Raw genomic sequence first — 13,498 nt, forward strand, 5'->3', positions numbered from 1 at the left:
ACAATTGAGTAGCAAGTTAATAAAAAAAGGTACAATTTGTCTTATAAATACAAATTTAAATAACTCATGGGTCAAAGATAAAATCATGATGGAAATTTTAAAAATACTTGAGAGTTGAATCATAATGAAAATGCCATGTATATAAATTTGTGAACTGTAGTGAAAGCAATACTTAAAATACATTGTCATAATGAAAAGATAATCAATTAGTGAAAAGAAAACGACTACGATGAAAGGCTCAATAATACCAAAAGTTGGTCATAGGAAAAGATCAATAAAGCTGTGGTAGTATTAATAAGAAAAAAGAGATGGCGCATATAAATATCTTGATCTCAAAACCAGACAGGGAGAGGATGAAAATGAAAGGCCAATATAACTCATTATCATAGACTCAAATATTCTAAATAAATTGTTAGTACACTGAATCCAGCAGTATATTAAACAGATATTAATAGATTATACATGATCTATGTGGGTTTATTCCAGGAATGTAAGGGTGGTTTAACATTAGAAAGCAAATCTATCAATGTAAATGACTGTATTAACAGAAGAAGGGGGAAAAGCTATGATTATATCAATAGATGCAGAACAAACATTTGAATTCAGCACTCATTGAAGATAAAAGTTCTTAGCAAGACTAAAAAGGAAATTTTCCTTACTTAAAAGAATTTACAAAAAACATATATAATCCACAATGTTAAAACTTTAGAAGAATTCCCTGTAAAACCAGGAACAAGATAAGGATGTCTTCTACTTATCAGCTATATTCAGCCTTTTTCAAGAAGTCCTAGATAGGGCAGTAAATCAAGAAGTCCTAGATAAAGCAGTAAATCAAGAAAAAGAAACTAGAGATAAGAATGTAAAAGGAAGAAATATTAACAGAGAATATACTTGTCTCCTCAGAAAACTCTGAAGTATATAACCCATAAATTATCAGAAATTATAATTGAGTTTAGCAAGGTGGCTGTGTATAAGATTAATATACAACAACAAATACATTTTTGTATTTCAGCTGCAGTGAGAAATTTCAATTTAAAGTACCATATGTAATAACAATAAAAACAGTAACAATAGCAAAGTAAGTAGGAGTAAGTCTAACAAATCATGTACAAAATAGTGAGGAGGAGAAAATTGATTTCATTGAAAAACATTGCAGAAGATCTAAATTAATGGGGAACTACATCATGTTTATGTATAGAAGGGCTCAATATCACAAAGATACCCATTTCCATTTCCCAAATTGATACACAAATTCAGTGCAATTCAATCAAAATCCCAATGCTGTTTATCTAGGAACTTGACCAGTTGATTCTAAAAGTTTTATGGAAGAACAAAGAGAGCAAAGAAACCGTTATTAGACAGCCAGACTTATTATTAAGCTATAATAATTGATATACAGTATGTATTGGCACCAGGATAGGTAAACCAATCAATAAAAGGGTATTCCTACATACAAGTATTAATTAGACATATGATTAAGATAGCGTTCTAGTTTGCTAGCTGCAGGAATGGAATACCAGAAACGGAATGGCTTTTAAAAAGGGGAATTTAATAAGTTGCTAGTTTATAGTTCTAAGGCCGAGAAAATGTCCCAGTTAAAACAATAGAAATGTCCAGTGTAAGGCATCCAGGGAAAGATACCTTGGTTCAAGAAGGCCAATGAAGTTCAGGGTTTCTTGCTCAAGTGAGAAGGCACATGGTGAACACAGAGTTTCTCTCTCGTCTGGAAAGGCACATGGTGAACACGGTCAGGGTTCCTGGAAAGGCACATGGTGAACACAGTCACGGTTCCTCTCTCATCTGGAAGGGCACATGGCAAGTATGGCATCATCTGCTTGCTTCTTCTCCTGGCTTCCTGTTTCAGGAAGCTCCCTGGGAGGCATGTTCCTTCTTTATCTCCAAAGGTCACTGGCTGGTGGCTCTGTCGTTCTGCTCTGCTCTCAATGCATCTTTCATTCTCCAAAATGTTTCCTCTTTTATAGGATTCCAGAAATTTATCAAGACCCACCCAAATGGGTGGAGACATGTAATCACCTAATCCAGTTTAACAACCACTCTTGATTAAATCACATCTCCAGGGAGATGATCTGCTTACAGTTTCAAACATACAGTATTGAATAGGGATTATTCTGCCTTTATGAAATGGGATTTAGATTAAACACGGCTTTTCTAGGGGACATACATCCTTTCAAACCAGCACACATGGCATTTCAGATCATTGAGTGATGTGTTACTCACTGAGTGATGTTATTCAATTGGCTATTCATGTGAGAAAATAGGAAATAGTATTCCTACTTCATATCAAAGTTAATTCCAGATACAGTAAAGTCCTAAAATAAATAGCACCACAAAGAGGGTATAGAAGGTTTGTTTTGGAACTGAAAGGCAATAACTCAATAATTGGCCCAGTATGCTCCATCAACTTTCATCTTGTTTACTGCACACCTTCATTAGCCTTCACGTCCTGTCTTCTGTTTTGTCCTTTTCAGTCCATTCTCCAAACCACTAGCGTATGTTCTCCAAAACAGAAATTTTATTGTTACTCCCTATCTTATCTTTCCATGGCTTCCCATTACCTTTAGTATAAAATCTAAAGCCCTCAACATGGTCTGATTCCTGCTTATAGCTCAAGCCTCAATCTTAGTACCCTACCTTCACCCTCACTCCCCTGCAAGGTGTGTCCTAGTACTTCTGAACTTCTTTAATTCTTCAAGTATACAGTGCTCTCTTGGGCCTCTTGACCTTTGCTTGATAGTCTCTTAAACTGGAATACTAATCTTTCCCTTCTTTGCTTGACTAATTGCTCCTCATCATTCAGGTCCCAGTTTAAGAGTCATTCTTTTGGGAAACTTCCTCTGACATCCCAAATTTAGATTAGATACCCTTTCTATAATCTCCCTTATTAGCCTTTAAGTGTATCAATTATTGTTGTAATTATCATACTATATGGTCATTGCTTGTTTAATTGTCACTCCCCCTCCCCTGCTTCTTTCTTCCAATCCATGACAGCAGGGATTATTTCCTTGATTCCTCACTCCTATATCAGCAGTGCTTAGCATACTGTCGTGTAGGCATTCAAATATTTATTGAATGATTTGATAGTTTACAATAAAGAGTAGCTTAATTAAATTCTGAAAAAAATTATTGAGTGATTGATCTCTAATGCAATTTCTTCATTCTTTTTCTTTCTACCTCAACTGCACATATATACCTCAAGGCTATCTATAGCCTTGAAGCATATACATTTTGATTACTATTATATTTATTGAAAAACATTATTTCTAAAAATATTTTCACAACAGCTGAATCCACTGGAAAAGGCATCAGCAAACTTTTTCTGTAAAAGGCAAGCTAGTAAATATTTTAAGCTCTCTGGGCTATATACAGTCTGTTTTTGCTGCTTTTGCTACTGCTGCTGCTTCTCCTTCTCTTACCTTTACAAGACTTTAAAAATATCATTGGCTCATGGGCTGTACAAAATAGCCATGGGCCAGATTTGGCCTGGAGGCCATAGGTTGCCAACCTCTATACTAGAACATAAAATGTGAGTTCTGTGGATTTTGTTAAAATGAGCTCAGCCCATGATATTGCTTGGCCAATATTAAATCACTAATTGCTTAGTGTAACCTTGTGATCTGGAAGGATATTATTTCCATTTTAGGAATTGAAAATTGAAGCAAAGAGAGGTTAGAAGGCTTACCTAAGGTCACACTCTGTGTGGTAGACCTCAGATTTGTTACTCTCTTTTATATGTGTTTTAAATTGGTCCTAAAATAATCCATCTTTGCAAATAATAAGGGAAAATTCTGGGGAAAGTGGAGTAAAAAGGAACTAAAAGTTTTAGTTATTGTAACAATCATAAACATTATTCACATTTTCCCGATGCTAAAATTTAAACAGCCCAGGACTAGGTCCACTGGATCAGTATTTGGTTTGTGTTAAGGCATGTTGGAATAAAAACTTATATAATGCCTTTCTTAGGAGCAAGAAAAGGTCAATAATCTCATCGGAGCCATAGCCTTGTGGGAACTGACCTCATCTGGAAAGGAAACTGTTTATTCCAACACTTTACATGTGATGGAAGTTCCTGATAATTGTGCTCTTGCAGTTGGCTCTAAATAGCGATCTGCAGATTATTTGCTTTGAAATGAGTCCCAGATGGGCTCAATTATGTCCTGTCATTGGGAGAGTTTTTCATTCAATTTCTTAGAGAAGTATATTATTATTCTTTAGGGTTGCTTGGCTGGTTTTGTTTTTAAATACTAGGCAATGCCGGGATCTGCTAAACACCAGTTTTTATAAAGCAGGTGAGTAGATTTAGAGCTATGAACTCCAGTGAGCTCTTTCATACAGCAGAACTGGAAGCTGGAGCTTCAGTTCTGTAATTATAAAATAGTACTTTAAATGAAGGTTCTGTATTTTATCTTGATTTCTGTGAGTTCATTTATCGAGCATCTAAACTAAATAGAAAGGGAAATAAGAAAACACAGAGCCTTCCACAAGTAGCTTTTATCCTAGTTGGAGATGAAACACTACCGACTTCATACTTCACGCTCACCCTCTTATTCTGCTCTCTGCTTCAGGCTCCTGATTAAGGTAAAGCCCCTTTAAACCCAAGCAAGATGAGGTCCAAATCCCTAAATTGCACTATCCTCTGGCTTCCAAGGAAGCCAGATAATTTTGGAGTATTCCCATTAGTGAGTCACTCTGAACAAATGTAGTCTCTGTGTATTTCCTAATAAAAACTTTTTAATCTTCTCTTTCTTCCTTTCCTAAGTCTGTTGAATGACTGTCAAAGGAAGACTCAAAAAGTTAACTGGCTCAAGAGTATTTTGGTGATTTTAAAACTTTCTGCTATCTGGCATTAAGAGTAGACTAAATACTCAAAGATCGATTTTTCATTTAACAAAAATAAAATCCGTACTTTTGGCATACCACTTGTGGTGGTTTAAAAACATACCGTAAATTCTTTGATACTACTATCTTCAAAAAATGGAGCATCTCTCCTTGAACATGGGTGGTACTTAGGGACTTGCTTCTAATGAGTAGAATGTGGCAGAAGTGATGGTGTGTCACTTCTGAAATTAGGTCATAAAAAGGCATTGTGGCTTCATCCTTGGTCTTTCTCTTGGATCATTTCTTCTGGGGGATGTCAACTGCTGTCATAATGATACTTAGGAAGCAATAGAGACAGGTCCATATGACAAGGGTCTTATGCCTCTAGGCAACATCTATGTGAGTGAACCGATTTGATTTCAGATCTTCCAGCCCCCCAGCCAAGCTTTCACATCACTGCAGGCCAAGGCAACTTCTTGACTGCAATCTTATGAGAGACCTTGAGTCTAAACCATCCAGTTATGCCACTATTGAGCTCCTGACACACAGAGATTGTGAGATAATATATGTATGTGATTTTAAACCATGGAATTTTGGGGTAATTTGTGATGCAGCAATAAATAACTGATAGATTATATGTAGCATTTTGTAGTAAAGGATTCACCAACATTTTATTCATCTTATAAGTAAGCTAATCAATGCCTTAGTTGTTTAGTTCTCCTAAATTCTTACTTTTGTTGTTGTCTTTTTGGACTGTCTTGAACTGAGAGACATGTATTAAAGTCATTATTAACATGTTTCTGTCTATTGCTCTAAATCTTTCTACTTTATGAAAGTTGCTGCTGTTATTTGTTGCATAGATATATTCATGACTATTATATCTTCATTACAAGTTATAGCATTTAGCACTATAAAGTGGCCATATTTGTCTCATATGATGCTTTTTTGCGTCTAGATGCTACCTTGTCTGACTTAAAGATTATAACTCTTGCTTTTTTCTCTTCTAAGCATTTTATTGAGATATATCCATACCCTATACAGCTCATCCAAAGTATACAATCAATGGTTCACAATAGCATCATTTCATTGTGTATTCATCACCACAATCATTTTAGAACATTTTCATTACTCTAAAAACAAAACCAAAAAATATCCCATATCCCTTATCCCTTCATTATTGACCCTTAGCATTGGTGTGGTACATTTGCTACTCTTTTTGTTTTTAATATTTTTATTGAGATATCTTCATGCACCCTACAGTACATCCAAAGAATACAATCAATGGCTCGCATAATATCATCACATAGTTGTGTATTCATCACCATGATCATTTTTAGAACATTTGCATCATTCTACAAAAATAAACAAAAAGAAAAAAACATGTTTCCTATATCTCTTACTGGTCCCTCTCATTAACCACATTGCAACTATCCATTTTTTACCCCTCCCCCCATTATTTATTTATTTTTACTTATTTTTCACTCATCTATCCATACCCTGGATAAAGGGAACACAAGACTCAAGGTTTTCACAATCACATGGTCACCTTGCAAAAGCTATATAGCTATACAATCATCTTCAAGTATCAAGGCTGCTGGAATACAGTTCAACAGTTTCAGGTACTTCCCTTCAGCCACTCCAAAACAACTAAACTAAAAAGGGGTATCTATGTAATGTATAAGAATAACCTCCAGTATAAATTTGCAACTCTGAAATCTCTCAGCCACTGAAAATTTATTTTGTCTCATTTCTCTCTTCCTTCTTTTGGTCATGAAGGCTTTCTCATAACGATGATGCTAGGTCCTGGCTCATTGCCAGGAGTCATGTTCCACATGGGCAGGCAGTGAGTTCACCTGCAATTCACAATATCATCATATAGTTGTATATTCATCATCATGATCATTTCTTAGAATATTTACATCAATTCAGAAAGAGAAATAAAAAGAAAACAGAAAAAATTCATACATACCCCTTACCCCTCCCTTTCATTGATCACTGGCATTTCAATCTACTAAATTTATTTTAACATTTGTTCCCCCTATTATTTATTTTTAATCCATATATTTTATTCATCTGTCGATAAGGCAGATAAAAGGAGCATCAGACACAAGGTTTTCACAGTCACACAGTCATATTGTGAAAGCTGTATCATTATACAATCTCTTCAAGAAACATAGCTACTGGAGCACAGCTCTACATTTTCAGGCAGTTCCCTCCAGCCTCTCCATTGCACCTTAACTAAAAAGGTGATATCTATGTTACCTCCAAGATAACTTCTCAACTCTGTTTGGAGTCTCTCAGCCACTGACACTTTATTTTGTCTCATTTCGTTCTTCCCGTTTTTGGTCAAGATTTTCTCAATTCCTTGATGCTAAGTCCCAGCTCATTCTAGGATTTCTGTCCCACATTGCCAGGAAGGTCCACACCCCTGGGAGTCATGTCTCATGTTGAGAGGGGGAGGACAGTGAGTTTCCTTGTTGTGTTGGCTGAGAGAGAGAGCGAGGCCACATCTGAGCAACAAAAGAGGTTCTCTGGGGGTGACTGTTAGACATAATTATCAGTAGGCTTAGCTTCGCCTTTGCAGGAATAAGTTTCATAGGGGCGAGTCCAAAGATCATGGGCTCAGCCTATTAAATTGGTTATCCCCAATGCTTGTGAGAATATCAGGAATTCTCCAGATGGGAAGTTTAATATTTCCTTCTTTCTCCCCAGTTCCTCCAGGGGACTTTGCAAATACTTTTTAAATTCTCTGTCTAAATTACTCTTGTATATATTGGGGAAACACAATGATGTGTACAAACTAATAAGATCTCACTCCCTATTTAAGATTCCATGTAATTATGGTGTTCAAATAAACTGACCATACAAGTTAAATTAGATATTGTGCTACCAAAAATATAAATTTTGCACCAAATAAACTGCTCTTCATTTGGTTTCACACAGACCACATATTATCCCTTCATTCTGATTTACCTTAGTCCTGTCCAGCTCATCTTCATTCATATCTCTAGTTGAAGTCTGATTACTTTCTCAACTTTTTTAACAGTAGCTTTATGCGTAATACTGACTTTCATAGCTCAGGCTCTAACTCTGAGTCTCTAGTGTCACACAAATACCTGAAGTTCCAGGGAACGACCAGATTATTAACAAATAGCTCAGCATCTCAGAATTTAGAAATAAAATTTACAAATCTGGAATAGCTATAACATTTGCTACTCCTGATGAAAGAATATTAAAATATTACTATTAGTCTGTAGTCCATAGTTTGTATTGGTGCATTTTCCCCATATACCACTGTATTATTAACTCCTTGTAATAACAATGTACATTTGTTCTACTTCATGAAAGAACATTTTTATGTTTGTAATATTAATCACAGTCATCATCCATGACAGGGTTTACTGTGTTATACAGCCCCAATGTTTTATTCTCTAGCTTTCCTACTTGTGATGTACATAACTCTAAACTTCGCCTTTCAACTACATTCATAGACATAATTCAGTGCTGTCAACCTTTGCTTTTTTAAATTTGCATTTGCCCACTATATCTTTGCTTATACTTTTATTTTAGGCTATGTCTTATATACAGCATGGCATTAGGTTTTACTTTGTGAGGTAATCTGAAAATCTCTTTCTTTTAAAAAGTCATTTAAGCCCCAATATATATTGATACTACTGCCATGTTTGGTCAATATCCCTTTTACGTATAGGAACAATACGTGGTCTTTCAGAATACAGTGTGATAAATTTCACAACAGATCAAGTTCTGTTGTGGTTGCTTTATTTATGCATATTTCTGTGTTTCTTTGATATTTGGAAAACTTTGTATTTTTGTTTTAATCATTACCTTTATATTAATACTCTTAAAACCTTCATCCCTTTTTTCAATAGGCATTCACTATTAGTTTGCTAGTTAGAGCAGCAAATGAAAAAATTTAAAAGCTCCTCCTTATTTCCCCCTCTCATTGTCTTCCACTATCCAATGTTAGTTAATAGTGTTATCTTTCTTAAAGTTTATTCTTGTCCTCTTTACAAATGTTTTAGTAAATAATACTTTGTTGGCTTTAAATGATATCCTTTAACTCCCACTTAGACAATCAGGTAGCTTATTCTACTTTCTTCTTTCTTTCCCCTTATCTCAACTTTTTTATTTAGCTGTTATTACACTGTCAGAATATATACAATTTACACGCTATTCTTACCCCCACCTTTGTTTTAGTCTTAGGTCTGTAGTTAAATGTATTCAGTGCTGAATCTTTGAGGATGTTTTCTCAATCCTCTCCTAGTTGGGTGCAGCTGGGCCTTAGGAAGGACTCATGAATTTAATGGTCCCTTCTCTTTTGCATACTGAAAACTGTTTTTCTATAGCTTTCCTACTTATACAACAGTTCGGTTGCATGTAAAATCCTTGATGCTCACTTTTTTCCTTTGACTATCTTGTAGATGTTGCTTACTGGTTTTTAGCTTTGAGCTTGTTGAGAACTCTGATGCTAAACCGATTGCTATCCTTTGAAAATGATTTGGCCTTTCTGCCAGGAGAGCAGGTAATTTCCTTTTCTTTGTATTAAAGTATAATAATTTTCTAGGATATGTTTAAAGTTGACCGATCTGGGTCTGTTTAACTTGGTACATGGTATGTCCTTTCAGTATGTAGATTCAGTTCTTCTTTCTGTATCTCTCCCCCAGGAAAGTGTTATTGCATTATAGTTGTAAATATTAATTTTATTCCAATATTTTTATTTTCTTCATCAAGGCATCTAGAAATATATATGTTGGATCTTATTTGTCTGGTTTCTATATTTATCATTTTCCCTTTGATCCTTTTAATCTCTTTGTTTCATTTTTCTTGATTTTCTTAGTTCCATCCTCTATGTCCCATACTATACACTCAATCCTAACTAATTTTTTTATGTGACAGAGAATTTGCATGCAGGAAGTTTATTGCAGAGTACCCTTGGGATTAACACCTCTGAGCAAGGAATGGGGATAAGAAAGAAGGAGGAGCTGAAGTGCCATTAGTGATGTGTTGGTAAATGTTTAACATCTAGTTTTCCAAGGGGGAAAAAAAGCCCAGATTTGTATTGTTTGTCAATTTCCAGTACATAATTACTTCCATCATGGCTGATTGTAAGCTACCAACTTACTGAAGATAAAGCTGGGAAGAAATGCATAGTAGCACCCATACAGATAAAAATGCCATAATCTCAAGAGCACAAATAATAGTAAATGTAGTACAATAATTAGGAAGTGATGAATATTGGGTATTTATTACCTTGGCTTTTAAGATAACTTAACTTTAAGTTTATATATTTTAATGGCTGTGTTTACCAACTTGTCTTTGAAATTTCTAAAAATTTAACAGTTGGCTATCACCGGCCAGTATGAGACAGCACCAACGCACCACTAACCATGATGCAGTCAAAACAAAGGTCTCAGCTGATCCAATGAAGTGCTTTGGAGTTGGGATGACCTGTCAGAGCTTTATCATCTTGAGGTAAGGGGCTCTCTTTATCCTTGCATGAACCAGTCGTTGGATAGATGTACCTCAGAGAGGAAATGTGACTTTGGATGAGGGGGCTTCTCTTTGGCTAAAGCAAATGCCTAGAGAAGGATTCAGCTGATTGCTATCAGTCACCACTATTACCAGTAACTTAGGGCACATGTCTCATTCCTCTAGCAGGTACCCGGATAGTATACCACAGCATCCACTTACTTTACATATTTTGTAGTTCGGTGTTGGTTACTGGGATGATTTAGTCTTCATGTTTCATTTCTTTCCTAAGTTCTCTCAGCTTCCATTCCATAACATCTTTTCCATCTCTTTTACAAGTTTTTGCATTTCCATTTCATGGTCTTCTTTCATATCTGCAATTGTTTATTTACTCACTTTAAGTTCACTTAGAATGTTGTGTTGCATTTTCCTCCAGCTTTGGGACAGCATTTTTCTGGTATGCTTTCATCTGTCAAAAATTATGATTCTCATGGTGGGCCGTGGTGGCTCAGTGGCCATGCCGCTGAGTTCTTGTCTGCCATGTTGGAGACCCAGGTTCTATTCCTGGTTCCTGCCTATGCTAAAAAAAAAAAAAAAAAAGTGGTTCTTTTATCTTTTTCCCTCCAATACTAATTTTGAATGGATACTGAATTTTGTTCTTATTTGTTATTCATGTTTTAATATATTGGATTTTTCTGGACCAGATTTTAGCAGGTGGATTTGAGGGAGAGATTGGAATGGTCTTTCCTCTTTGTTTTTTTTTTCAGCTCAAGAGCTCCTTCTTCTGTTGCTGTAGTGAAGAGCAGTTTTCTTAACTTTGTGCCTTTTTGTGGTCTTCTTCTGATTCTCCTAGCCTATTTTTTTTCAGTTGGGCACCTATTACCAGTTACTTCTTTTTCTTTCTTTCATTTATCACTGGCTGATGTTCCCAAGGAATAATGCCTTTACTTTCCAAAGTGCATCTTTTCCCCAAAAGTGGCTTGTTCCCAGGACTCCCATCTGTGATCCTACGTATTTTCCAAGTCCTGATCTTCTGATTTACTGTTACAAGTGTTGATCTGCCAAGTTTCAAACCAGCTCTCAGCAATCGCTACTAAGGTTTGGGCTCTTTCTTTCTGGAATGAACCCATGTTGATATTCCCTAGGGCTCTGCCATCGCGAAGATTCTCCACATTACCTATTCTTTCAAGAAACTGCTGTGACCTCCATATACTTGTGAGGATTCTGCCTGGTTTCCAGTGTATTTTTCCCAATTTGCATGTAAATTGGAGATTGTAGGATATTTTCTGTATTTAGCATAGGTTGTGGGAATTTTTATTTGTTTTCCTTTTTACTCTGTATAGCTTTTAGGAGAGGGAAGAAAAGTTCCAGGAACCAGATTGTATATTTGTGTTTACTATGCATAAATAATTTTGTGCTTTAAATAGACTTTTTTCTTTTTTCTCTTAACAATTATGTGTTTAAAATTTATGTATGATATAAATTTTATAACAAACACCTAGTTTGTTGCTTTTAGCGGCTACATTTTTCACAGTTTTCATCCACTCCATTTTGTGAAACTTTTCTCCTGGTGGAAACACTGGGTACTTCCACCTCTAGATACCATGGATAGAGCTGGATGAGCACTTGTACATATTACTGTGATAACCTGCATGACAGTTTTTCTAGAGCATAAACCCAGGAGCTGGGATCTTGGGGTCACAGGGCACACATGTGCTTAACTTCCCTTAGTATTTCTGGGTCATTTTCCAGAACAGTTAATGCAGTTTATACTTCTAACTACTGTGCACAAGAAGTCACTGGCACATCCTTGGCAAGATTTGGTTTTAACCACCTCTTAATTTTTGCCATGCTGGTAAATAATCCATCAGTTTTTGGCCTTAAATTTTGTACTGTAGGATTTTGCTTAAGAAACCTTTCCTCCCCTTAAGTTACGAAGATATTCTTCTACATTTTATTCCATTAGATTCATTGTTTTACTTCTCCATTTGTATCTTTCATCCCACTGAAATCCACCTTTGTATTTAGTTAAGGTAGGAATCTAATGATACTTCTTCATAATATGAACAGATTTGTAACTATAATTTCTAAACCATCTGTTCTTTCCTGATAAGATGGTTTTGTGATGCCACCTTTTTGTATATGTCAAGTTCTGTGTATCATGGATCTATTTTTGAGTTTTCTATCTGTTCCACTGGTTTATTTATTTGTTCTTTGTCTTGCTGTTCACTTTTTAAAATGTAATTTTATTGAGATATATTCACATACTATATAATCATCCAAAGAACACAAGTAATGGTTCATAGTATCATCATACACTTGTGTATTCGTCACCATTGATTTTTTCTAATTTAAGAATCTTTATTAAACTTCAACAATTTAAAATTTTACTTTTGTATATAATGTTTAACAGTTCAAAACTTAAAAAAATTTTGCAAAACTTGCTGCTTTCATAGAAAATTATCCTCACATAAATATAAATGTTAGATCGTATAGTTGGAGAAAAATAACAGCTCTGAATTTTTCAAATGTTACAAAATGTTGCAGGACTATATCTGAGTCTCTAGTAACATAAACTGCATTTTCCAATATTTTTAGCCAGAGTTTATAGTGCAGGTGTTGTATCCTTTATACTGGGCAATGATTTAATGAAACATTGAGAACTCTTAAGAAATAGGTTGCCCATTACCCTAAATAACACCACATTGAGTTTGAGGAAAGTCAGTGGACATGACCTCGATATATTTATTATTATTATTAAATATTTTTATTGAGAAATATCCACACACATACAGTCCAGCCGTATTATACAATCAGTGACTCACAATATCATCCCATAGTTGTATATTCTTCACCAGGATCATTCTTACAACATTTGCATCATTCCAGAAAAAAGAAAAAGAGAAAAAAAAAGAACTCATATATCCCATACCCCTTATCCCTCCCTCTCGTTGGACCCGCATTATTTCAATCTACCCTATTTTTACCCTATTATTTATTTATTTTTTAAATCATTTTTTTAAAAACTCATCTGCCCATATCCTGTGTAAAAGGAGCACAAGACTCAAGGTTTTCACAATCACACAGTCACATTGCAGAAGCTATATAGTTATTCAGTCTTCTTCAAGAATCAAGGCTACTGGAACACAGTTCAACTATTTCAGGTACTTCC

The 13,498-nt window shown here is 35.2% G+C and overlaps 1 protein-coding gene and 1 long non-coding RNA gene across 3 annotated transcripts in view; one reads left to right on the forward strand and one right to left on the reverse strand.

The window, feature by feature from the left end:
• The window catches only part of LIMA1 (LIM domain and actin binding 1), a 116,448-nt gene extending 111,418 nt beyond the window's left edge, over positions 1–5,030 (reverse strand). Inside the window, exon 1 of the mRNA XM_077170871.1 lies at positions 4,961–5,030. The gene's annotated coding sequence lies outside the window, so the exon portion shown is untranslated. The remainder of the gene's footprint in view (positions 1–4,960) is intronic.
• Positions 5,031–5,122: 92 nt separating this feature from the next.
• Positions 5,123–13,498, forward strand: part of LOC143691812 (uncharacterized) — a 90,977-nt gene continuing 82,601 nt past the window's right edge. For both annotated transcript variants that reach the window (XR_013179697.1, XR_013179698.1), the window contains exons 1-2: positions 5,123–5,404; positions 10,198–10,329. This is a non-coding gene — a long non-coding RNA (uncharacterized LOC143691812). The remainder of the gene's footprint in view (positions 5,405–10,197; positions 10,330–13,498) is intronic.

This window comes from Tamandua tetradactyla, chromosome 7 (genome assembly GCF_023851605.1).
Source record: "Tamandua tetradactyla isolate mTamTet1 chromosome 7, mTamTet1.pri, whole genome shotgun sequence".
Taxonomy (NCBI): Eukaryota; Metazoa; Chordata; class Mammalia; order Pilosa; family Myrmecophagidae; genus Tamandua; species Tamandua tetradactyla.